At 43.2% G+C, this 11,682-nt stretch overlaps 1 protein-coding gene across 1 annotated transcript in view; it reads left to right on the top strand.

Moving 5' to 3' along the window:
• LOC136862274 (nose resistant to fluoxetine protein 6) overlaps positions 1-11,682 on the top strand; it is a 415,203-nt gene that overhangs the window by 224,098 nt on the left and 179,423 nt on the right. The window lies entirely within an intron of this gene.

The following is an 11,682-nucleotide window of genomic DNA, read 5'->3' as shown; positions in this document are numbered from 1 at the left end:
TTTACTTGTGGTTAAAACTCCGTACGTAAGACATTCCATCACAATATGTATTTATTAATCCAGTTCTCTTTTTTGTTTATTTGTGAATATTATTGAAAACTCGGTACATAAGATTCATTCAGAAAATGTATAGTCGGCCTCTGTGGTGTAGTGGTTAGTGTGATTAGCTGCCACTCCTGGAGGCCCCGGTTCGATTCCCGGCTCCGCCACGAAATTTGAAAAGTCGTACGAGGGCTGGAACGAGGTCCATTCAGCCTCGGGAGGTCAACTGAGTAGAGGTGCGTTCGATTCCCTCCTCAGCCATCCTCGAAGTGGTTTTCCGTTGTTTCCCACTCCTCCTTCCAATCTTCCCATCCCCCCACAAGGCCCCTGTTCAGCATAGCAGGTGAGGCCGGCTGGGCGAGGTACTGGTCATCCTCTCCATTTGTATCCCCAGAAGCTCCAGGACACTGCCCTTGAGGCGGTAGAGGTGGGATCCCTCGCTTAGTCCGAAGGAAAAACCGACCCTGGAGAATAAACAGATAAAGAAGAAGAAGAAGAAGAAAATTTATTTCGGAAACAAGTTCTATTATTGTTCTGTTTTACTGTTTGATGCCAACGGCCGTAGCCGTGTTGAAACACCGGATCCCGTGAGATCTCCGAAGTTAAGCAACATTGGGCGTGGTCAGGAGTTGGATGGGTTGCCACGCACTGTTGTTGGTGGTGGGTAAGGGAATGGAGGAGGGGAAAGGAACTGGCCACCCTACCACACGTAAACTCCGGCTCAGGAACACCTCTGCGGAGGTTCGGACCTGCCTTCGGGCAGAATAACCCTTACCTTACCTTACTGTTTGATTGTGAATATATTGTTAATATATAGGAATATTTGCATTAATAGCTGTTCATCATTCCACAGGCCCTTGTTCATGTTAAACATGCCCCCTCTTCCCAATAATTACCCATGGTCAGGGTGGTAATGGCGTGCTCGGTTCGACCGAAAGGGCGTGGGTGCGATTCCCCGTCAGGAAGTCGAAAATGTTAAGAAACGAGATTTCCACTTTCGGAGATTCATATGGCCCTGAGGTTCACTCAGCCTACACCAAAAATAAGTTCCAGGTTAATTCCTGGGGGCAAAGGCGGCCGAGCGTAGAGCTAACCACTCTACCCCATCAAACGCCGAGGTTACGGATAGTGGAAGCCTTTACCTTCCACCCCTCCCAGGGCCTTCATAGCCTGTACGGGGATGACTAACTAAAGAAGATGCCGGCCTCCTGCTATATGAGCAATTCGGGTTTAGGCGAGATCGTTCTAACTTCACACGCACTTACTGTAAGAACCTATTGGGTGACAGAAGAAGAAAACAGATTTCCAAAACGGAAATTTTATGTGGTATTACATGAAAGCTTTTGACCATCCGTACAGAGTACTACTAATTGAGAGACTCGACAGACTGACACAGTACTCGGTCAGTGACAATGTTTCTCGGCCTGCATGGATAATACAGACGAATGGTGTCTTGCAAGCCCCACTCTGTTCAGTGTAGCGATCGCTGATCTGATGAAGAAGCCCAAGGAAGAAAACGAGGAAGTAATGGCATGATAGAAAGTCCTTAGAAAATCTAGATGACCGTCCTCAAGTTAATATAAAGGACGTGAAAATAGATTTTCCATAAAGAATGTTAGAACTGGGCCTATGCAAATTATTTTCCATAAAGCAGGAAGGTCTGTAGCCGCTGAAGGATCTCTACTCCAGCATTATAATCTGCTGCAAGCAGAACTACAGTACAAAACAAACAAAAACAAAATATATGCAAATAATTTTATTCCACGGAAGTGATGACTTCTACCGAATAGATAAACGCATATTTAGAGCTTCCACATCTAGTGGGTAGGATGACAACGCAAGAATTTCATAAGAGTGTGTACAAAAACAGGGTGTTTCATTTACCGTAAGTAGCTATGCGGGAAATAATGTGGGAGGTACCATGTTGTAAATTGCTCCGTAAGAATGATTTCACTGACGATTTTCTGTGAAGAGTAGCCTAACTCTCTTTTATCAACCTTTGCACATTGTGCGCATTTCCATTTTAAAAAGAGAAGATAGTAGATGTTTGCAGTTTAAAGGCAAGAAAATACAATTTAAAACATTAAATTTAGCATTTTCTAACACCATTATGAATTACCATTTAACATCTTGTAGCTTTTTCTGACAGTACCGGGCGAGTTAGCCGTGCGGTCAGGGGCGCACGGCTGTGAGCTTGCATCCGGGAGATAGTGGGTTCGAATCCGACTGTCGGTAGCCCTGAAGATGGTTTTCCGTGGTTTCCCATTTTCACACCAGGCAAATGCTGGAAATGTACTATAATTAAGCCCACGGCCGCTTCCTTCCAACTCCTAGGCCTTTCCTACCCCATCGTCGCCATAAGACCTACCTGTGTCGGTGCGACGTAAAGCCACTAGCAAAAAAAGAAATTTCCAAAGACAGTGATATTTTCGGGTAGAGAATTGTATGTTATAGCCTATTAAGTATCAGCTGCTGAGTTTTCTATATTTTCCAGTTTCTATGTCAAGGAAATAACTCAACGAAAATATTTAAAAAACTGAAGTGAAATTGGGAAAATTAAAGAAACATGCTTACTAATAAGTTATCAAATATATCTGCATGCATTTAGACATTAATACTCTAAGGCATATGAACAATAATTATTAAATTGTACCTACAAATTATTTTTTCATCCACACTATCATCAGGTGACTAAAGGTTCTTTCCAAAACGCAGTTCATTGCCTGAACATGTATTTCCCTATCCGCGTGCGCGGCTTGGTATCGCTCATGGGATTGATACATGAATAGGCTGTGTTGGAATGAATTCGCGTATCGTTTTTTGAACTGGTATGGAGGAATTGCTTTCTTCCTCCATGAAACTGGATTAACACAATAAATTAATAAGTTTATTTATTCATTACCTAATTCACTTCCTTTTTGAAAAAAATAGCAACGCCTATTTATCTTCAGTCAATGAAGAATGAAAAAATCCCCGTCACTTCCAGGAATATAAACCCATTCGTCTAAATTATTTGATAAAATGCATCGCACGAAAGAAACAAGCAAACGTCAGGAGGCAGTGATTCAGTTTTCTGCGCATGTCACTGAAATGTACGACTCAGTACATGATTTAAACAGTGAACTACTTCCGACTGTCAGTGATCGATGCCGAGATTTAGTCGGAAAATCGGAATGTAGTACATGAATACAATTTTGACTCTGTTCTACAGCACTTTTCACCGGGCGAGTTGGCCGTGAGCGTAGAGGCGCGCGGCTGTGAGCTTGCATCCGGGAGATAGTAGGTTCGAATCCCACTATCGGCAGCCCTGAAAATGGTTTTCTGTGGTTTCCCATTTTCACACCAGGCAAATGCTGGCGCTGTACCTTAATTAAGGCCACGGCTGCTTCCTTCCCATTCCTACTCTTTCCTATTCCATCGTCGCCGTAAGACCTATCTGTGTCGGTGCGACGTAAAGCCCCTAGAAAAAAGAAATACAGCACTTTTCATGTTACACATGTTCAAGGAGACCATGTACTGGTACAGAGACAGTGTGAGAAGGAATTTTTTATTTATTTAATCATTTATTCATTTATTTTTATTTATTAGGGTCGCGCAGCTGTGATATTGCATCCGGGAGATAGTGGGTACGAACCCCACTGTTGGCAGCCCTGAAGATTATTTTCCGTGGTTTCCCATTTTCATACCAGGCAAATGCTGGCGCTGTACCTTAATTAAGGCCACGGCTGCTTCCTTCCCATTCCTACTCTTTCCTATTCCATCGTCGCCGTAAGACATATTTGTGTCGGTGCGACGTAAAGCAAGTTGTAAAAAATATTTATTTATTTACTTATTTTTTTATTTTAAGTACACAGCCATAAATAGCCATTAAACATACCTTCTTAACAAAAAAAGACAAAATATTTTTAAAAACACAAAATATAAAATTGTAAGATTTTATACACTATAATTTACTCAAATAATTGAAGGGAAATAAGACTAGACAATGAACTTCCAAATATCGAGCAAGATGGAATTACTTTCTTATGATTTACAAGCATACATCTTAAGATATGTGTTGAGTGTGTGAAGGCTATAAAATAAATCTAAGTTAATACTAACTGAATGTTACAAGCTGGGGATTCATGAGATGTACAGCTACCGGGCGAGTTGGCCGTGCGCGTAGAGGCCCGCGGCTGTGAGCTTGCATCCGGGAGATAGTAGGTTCGAATCCCACTATCGGCAGCCCTGAAGATGGTTTTCCGTGGTTTCCCATTTTCACACCAGGCAAATGCTGGGGCTGTACCTTAATTAAGGCCACGGCCGCTTCCTTCCAACTCCTAGGCCTTTCCTATCCCATCGTCGCCATAAGACCTATCTGGGTCGGTGCGACGTAAAGTCCCTAGCAAAAAAAAAAAATGATGTACAGCTCTAGAGTTAGAGACATGAAGTAATGTTTTCCGGCGTGAGCAATAGACTGCCCACTAATCAGGCATTTCGTACGGTACCCTGCATGCACAAAAATATACTGTTTTTTTCTATTGAATTTCTGCAGTTATTTTATGCGAAGTCCTCTTTTTTCCATGACTTTCTGCTTCCATTTTGAATTCAGGTATAGCCGCAATCATCGAGCCTGTCTGGCGGATATTCGCCAGGCATTGACCTTCACGGCCAGTGACGTAACCCCAACGTCATAGTGGCTGAAGCTCACACACTGGTCGCCCGCCTGGCTGCTTATATGCTGTGTGCCTACGGGACGAAAAGCCCAGCGTGAGATTGACTGCTCTATAATCACAGCACATAGGCAAAGATGTACGTTCATTATCCACAATTTCCTTCATAAGAAAATACGAACCATTTTGCGTTATACATAGTCTATAATGCCTATATAACACCTCACAATTACAAACTAATTTCATAACATGAAAACAATAGATTCAATGTGGAGAAGTGCGTGTTTGGAGGAGAAACTAAAGTTTAATCACATAACGTTGGCGCACGTAAAATTCAAAACGGTGGGTAGACAAGGAACTTGAAATGGAGCCCTAAGATTTAAAAGGAACGCCATTTTAGCCCCATGATAGAGACAACGAATGGCAACAGTAAAGTTCCTTGTTGCTTTCTCCTAGCAACCTTTAATGTGTCGTTTCATTTCTCTGTTGTCTCCTGATGAAGAAAGGCAAGGTTCCTTTCGAAACTAACCCGACCGAGTTCGACTGCAGTCGTTTAAGTGCGGCTAGTATCCAGTATTCGTGATATATTGGGTTCAAACCCCACTGTCTGCAGCCCTGAAGATGGTTTTCCGTGATTTCCCATTTTCACACCGGGCAATTGCTGGGGGCTGTACCCCTTAATTAAGACCACGGCCGCTTTCTTACCAGTTCTACCCTTTCCTGTCCCCTCGTCGCCATAAGACCTATCTGTGTCGGTGTGACGTAAAGCCAATAGTAAAAGAAAAAGACTAACCGAAAACTCAGTTTGCTGCAGCCCCTACAACATTCGGCAACTCACACGACTTTTGGCTATTGCGTGTAGCCGTTCTGTGCATCACAATGGAAAGCGCCTGCAGCGGAACCATCGATACTACTGCGGAGTGAGAATCTGAAGTTCCTGGTATATTGTTCTATTAACAAAGTCTAGAATTTCTATTTTAATCATTTTGTGACAAATAAGACACGCAGGGCATTATACTGTAAAGAATTTTAAGAAAGGAAAAATCAGACAGGAAAATGAATACTCTCTGGGCTTCGCAAACCTTATGCCGTCGGGATCGGAAGGGAGTACGATAAACCTAGGCAGGTTGTGCTGAATGTCGGTGAAATCGATATGCCTGGCAAAGACAATCAAGGCCCCGGGCGTCGCTTAACGCTCATAAGTTCTCTGTGATGGAATACACCGATAAGATATGATTGTTTCCAGGTGGACTCCGATGTTACTTTACATTCTGACATGAACGATATGACTAGTTGCGGATCGCAACTGCAATCTTTGGCATACCCTATCCAGGGTTACCCAAACATTTTGTCTCTGAGGGCCCCTGAGCTTATTGCACGCGTTTCCAATGACCCTTTAGTCACAGAACATTATACTGCATTCAGTAAACAAAAAAAAAAACAAAAAAAAAACAGAATTTTGTAATGATACCATGTTTGATTTTATTCCTATAATTTAGGACTAATATTTATTTTCTTTGAAACCGGAAGTTTAATTTAACTTCATTTACATAAAGAACCCAACGGCCGTAGCCGTGTTGAAACACCGGATCCCGTGAGATCTTCGAAGTTAAGCAACATTGGGCGTGGTCAGGAGTTGGATGGGTTGCCACGCGCTGTTGGTGGGGGGTAAGGGAATGGAGGAGCGGAAAGGAACTGGCCACCCTACCGCACGTAAACTCCGGCTCAGGAATACCTCTGCGGAGGTTCGGACCTGCCTTCGGGCAGAATAACCCTTACCTTACCTTTACATGAAGATGCTGTATAAATGCACAGAAATTATAAAACAATGTGGCACTTGGCTAATAATTACAACTTTCTGGATCTGGAAACTTACTTGGAAACAATTTCCTTGTTGCGGTCGTTGGATTAATGGGACGGATGGTACTGTTTTCCTAAGACCAAGCATTTTACGAACTTAGTCACCCGAACCGAACTAGTAGTAAGCTTAACATTACAGCACCGGCATATACAAATTCACGCGTACCTTAAGTATTTCAAAATTTCACACTATGATTTACAACAACAACAATAACAACAACAGAGTACAACTAGCAATTCCATGGAAAGAAAATATTACAGGAAATACTACTAGTTTAACATTCCCAATCCAGCATCATCATATACAAATTCACACACAATTGTGTGAAAGCTACACGTACACAGGAATGTCGTTATGGAAGGCAATAAACACAGTATTTCTTTCCTACAAATTGTAGTATAGGGGGATCTCATGGGCCCAAAAGTCGATCAGAGACGTGGAGTTGTGATACATTCATGGAATTTCCTGGGGATAAACATGTCACTCCATCTGATTCTCCACTCATATCAAACTACAATTTATTTTTCACTTTCACAAGAGAGGGCAGTTCATGTTCAGTTTCAAAGAATGGATTTCTGATCCATGGACTGTTCTCAAGCAGAGGGGAAAGATGTGGTCTGAGTGCGAATACTCGAAATTCCAAATGTCTCACAATTGCATTACATCACTTACACTTGCTTGTAGTATTTCTTCTTTTTCCGCTGCTAACTTGCACCATCTTTCGGCCAAGTTAAAAGTTACATATGCTGTATATAAGTTTCACAATAGTGAAGACATGGTTCCTACATTCAGTATAATAATCTATGAATTCTGTGTTACAATAAAATTTCGCTCTGCAAATATTTACAACTTGCATTATTATTGCGGAACCCCTGGATTATCGTCGCGGCCAGGGAGGGGTCCGCGGTCCACAGTTTGTGAATAGCTGCCCTTATCGATGCCAAGGACTAGATTAGAAAGGAGCTTCTGCATTGGCTAGTTAAATGACATTACTGGTCGTGGAGAAATTAGGGCCCCCATCCGTCTCTTGCTCTTAACCACATACTGTAAGTAAAAAAAAAAAAAGAAAGTGCACATAATTTTACAGCAACTAGAGAAACTAAAAACACACGTACTTTCTTCAGATTGCCCCAGTATGAAATTAAATGGTCCGCCTCTGTGGTGTAGTGGTTAGCGCGATTAGCTGCTACCCTCGGAGGTCCGGGTTCGATTCCCGGCTCTGCCACGAAATTTGAAAAGTGGTACGAGGGCTGTAACGGGGTCCACTCAGCCTCGGGTGGTCAACTGAGTAGACGTGGGTTCGATTCCCACCTCAACCATTCTCTAAGTGGTTTTCCGTGGATTCCCACTTCACCTCCAGGCGAATGCCGACCAAGAGTCCGAAGCTCCAGGACACTGCCCTTGAGGCGGTAGAGGTGGGATCCCTCGCTGAGTCTGAGGGAAAAGCCGTACCTAGAGGGTAAACATATTATGATGATGATGATGAAATTAAATGTCGTATGGCTTTTAGTGCCGGGAGTGACCGAGGGCAAGTTCGGCTCTTCAGATGCAGGTCTTTTGATTTGACTCCTGTAGGCGACATGCGCGCCGTGATGAAGATGGAATGATGATGAAGAGGACACATACAGCCAGCCCCGGTGCCAGCGAATTTAACCGGAAATCGAACGCGGGACCCCTGTGACCAAAGGCCAACACGCTAACCATTTATCAAGTTATTTTCGGGGTCACTGCAGTCACCCAGGCTCATTTTGATTTAAGGCCGGATGCTCTTCCTGACACCACGTGAATTTTGAGATGAAAATCTCCGCCCAGAACCGGTCAGAATAACAGAGACAATAAGCAGTAACTGTATAAATTTACATGTAAGTGAGATTTGTAATACTGATAATACAAGCTAGATAAAATAGAGTTAAAATCTTCATCATTTCCATATTCTTCTTCTCCTGGCCTTCCTCTAGTTACCTGGAGTTAGCCCAGTTTCACGGCCGGATACCTTTTCTGAAGCCAACCCAACGTGGAGGGCTGTGCTCACTACTGCGTGATGCGTTGTACGTAAATGAAGGTATCTATTGAGATAAACACAAACGCCCAGCCCTCGTGTTAGAGGAATTAACCAGGAGCAGTGAAAATTTACGGCAGGCCGAAAATAGAAACCAGGGCCGTCTGAACCGAAGGCCACTACGATGACCATTCAGCCAAGGAGCCGGACAAAATGATGTAAGATTAATGCGTAAAATAAAACCTAAATAAAAATATCAGGGCTTAAATAGTAGGATATGGCATACACTACCACAACATGCATGAAAAAATCCCAAATTCTCTAACAAAGACGTTCCCAAAGTGAGATCCTGGAATCCCCTGCGGTACACGGCATTGTCTCAAGGGGTTCACAGACACCTTAAAAAGGGAATATTTAAAAATACCTAAATGTTGGAGATAGAGCCGAGAGAACGATTTTTTAAAATAACTAAAGCTGTGCACTTTAGAGATTGGAACCTGACGTCTTCGAGCAATTTCCTTCCAGTACAGATTTCATCCAGATGCCTGGAGAAATGTTCCAAAGGAGATACTCAACATTGACGAACATATTCGGTTATAAACTAAAAATAATAACCTTAACTTGTGTCAAATTGGACATCATAATAATAATAATAATAATAATAATAATAATAATAATAATAATCTTATGGCCTCAGCTACCGTGTGCAGACATTTCAATTTGAAGCCATCTGGCTGTCTACTCGTCAATTTCGTCGTTCCGTTTTACTCTTGGCCCACTAGATGGTAGACCGAGTAAACCGAAACTCTCTTGGGCGACTATGGCTGAGATTTAATGAATTTTGTCGGGTAAACACCAAATGTGTCACCAGAGATCTTTTACATGCCGACATCGTACGACATGGAGTGTCGAATGGACTTTTTTCCGCCCTTCAAAAATCCGACTACCTCTGCCGAGTTTGAACCCGCTATCTTGGGATCCGGAGGCCGACACTCTACCACTGATCCACAGAGGCATACAATGCTGGAACAGAACAGGTAGATAAATTCAGGTATTTATGATGCGTATTCTCCCATGATGGTAGTATAGTAGGTGCGATAGAATCAAGGTGCTGTAAAGCTAACGCAGTGAGTTCACAGTTGCGATCAGCAGTATTCTGTAAGAAGGAAGTCATCTCCCGGACGAAACTATCTTAACATCGGTCTGTTTTAAGACCAACTTTGCTTTACGGGAGTGAAGGCTGGGTGGAGTCAGGTTATCTTATTCATAACTTATTCATAACAGACATGGAAGTAGTGAGAATTATTGCTGGTAAAAACAGGTGTGAACAATAACAGGAGGGTACTCAGATTGAGGAGATAAAATATATGTTAGGAATGAACTCGATGGATGAAGCTTCACGCATAAACTGGCTTCGGTGGTGGGATCATGTGAGACTAATGGAGGAAGATAAGTTATCTAGGAGAATAATGGACTCTGTTGTAGAGGGTGAGAGAAGTAGAAGGAGACCAAGATGACGATAGTTAGACTCAGTTTCTAACAATTTAAGGATAAGAGGTATAAAATTAAACAAGGCCACTAGTTACAAATAGAGGTTTGTGGTGGTAGTTAGTAAATTCACAGAGGCTTGCAGACTGAACGCTGAAAGGCATAACAGTCTACAAAGAAGATCTATATAGTTTGTGTACAATATAATAACGAGTTAGATACGCGCGACTATTCATGTAAATACTTATCAGGTTTCTCAGGAGGAAACGTTCGTTATAATATTTAGTCATGTCACAAAATAATATTCTCTGTGATGCTAATTAGTTCATGCGGGAAAATTGAAATTTACTGCCGTACTACTTTCTACGTGTTGCAAATTTTTTGGTATTGCTGACATTATGCAACGAATGATTATGAATGATGTTTATGCTGTAACATTTTTATCGTGATATTTTTAAAGTCTACTTTTAATTTACACTTAAGAAAATGGAAATTGCTACACCATGAAGGCATTGGTCTTTTGTGTTGATTTTCAAGATATGGAACGATGCCATGTCGGTATGTAAACGATCAAAGTTTCAGACCCATTGGATTGTTGCTATAGGTAGGTAAGGTAAGGGTTATTCTGCCCGAAGGCAGGTCCGAACCTCCGCAGAGGTGTTCCTGAGCCGGAGTTTACGTGCGGTAGGGTGGCCAGTTCCTTTCCGCTCCTCCATTCCCTTACCCCCCACCAACAGCGCGTGGCAACCCATCCAACTCCTGACCACGCCCAATGTCGCTTAACTTCGGAGACCTCACGGGATCCGGTGTTTCAACACGGCTACGGCCGTTGTTGCTACAGGTATCCCCACGTAATTGGTCGCGGAGGAATCAACTCCAGTATACGGACTCTGGTTTTGGGTAGTTGACTTGCAGTCTGTGCAGTGAAGTGTTCCCCGTCAAACATGCCTCGACGACAGAGAAGAGCACGCTATCAACAACTGTCGCCATTTGAGAGGGCTCGGATAATTGGTCTGTGTGAGGCTGGATTATCGCTAAGGACTGTCGCTGCAGATGTTGGCCGACAGGCATCTACGGTACAACGTGTATGGCAGCAGTGGTCAAATGAAGGTACCCACACTCGTAGACCTGGCACAGGCCCAGCGCGACAGACAACTGTGAGAGAGGATCGCCGCATCATTCGGATGGCCCGGATGGAACCCCATGTAACAACAGCGCAAATTCAAGCAGCTGTGGCACCCCACGTCACACATCAAACAGTTGGTAGTCACCTGCGTGCAGCTGGCTTACGAGCCCTTGTCCCTGCAGAAGGTATTCCAATGATCCCACAACAGCGATGTGTAAGGCTGGCCTGATGAGAAAGATCGACGTGGGTCGACGAATGGCATAGGGTCGTCTTTAGTGATGAATCGCGCTTCTGTCTTGCCCGCAGTGATCACCAGAATCGTGTACGCCGACGTACCGGGGAGAGGGGCCGCCTAGATCTTATTGTCGAGAGGCACACAGGGCAAACACCAAGCATTATGGTCTGGGGAGCTATTGGCTTTAATGTGAAATCACAATTAGTGCTTGTTGAGGGCACTATGACTGCTCGACAGTACGTTGATAGGGTACTCAATCCAGTGGTTGTCATTGTGATG

Source organism: Anabrus simplex, chromosome 1, assembly GCF_040414725.1.
Source record: "Anabrus simplex isolate iqAnaSimp1 chromosome 1, ASM4041472v1, whole genome shotgun sequence".
Taxonomy (NCBI): domain Eukaryota; kingdom Metazoa; phylum Arthropoda; class Insecta; order Orthoptera; family Tettigoniidae; genus Anabrus; species Anabrus simplex.
This window is presented reverse-complemented; position numbering and strand designations above follow the sequence as displayed.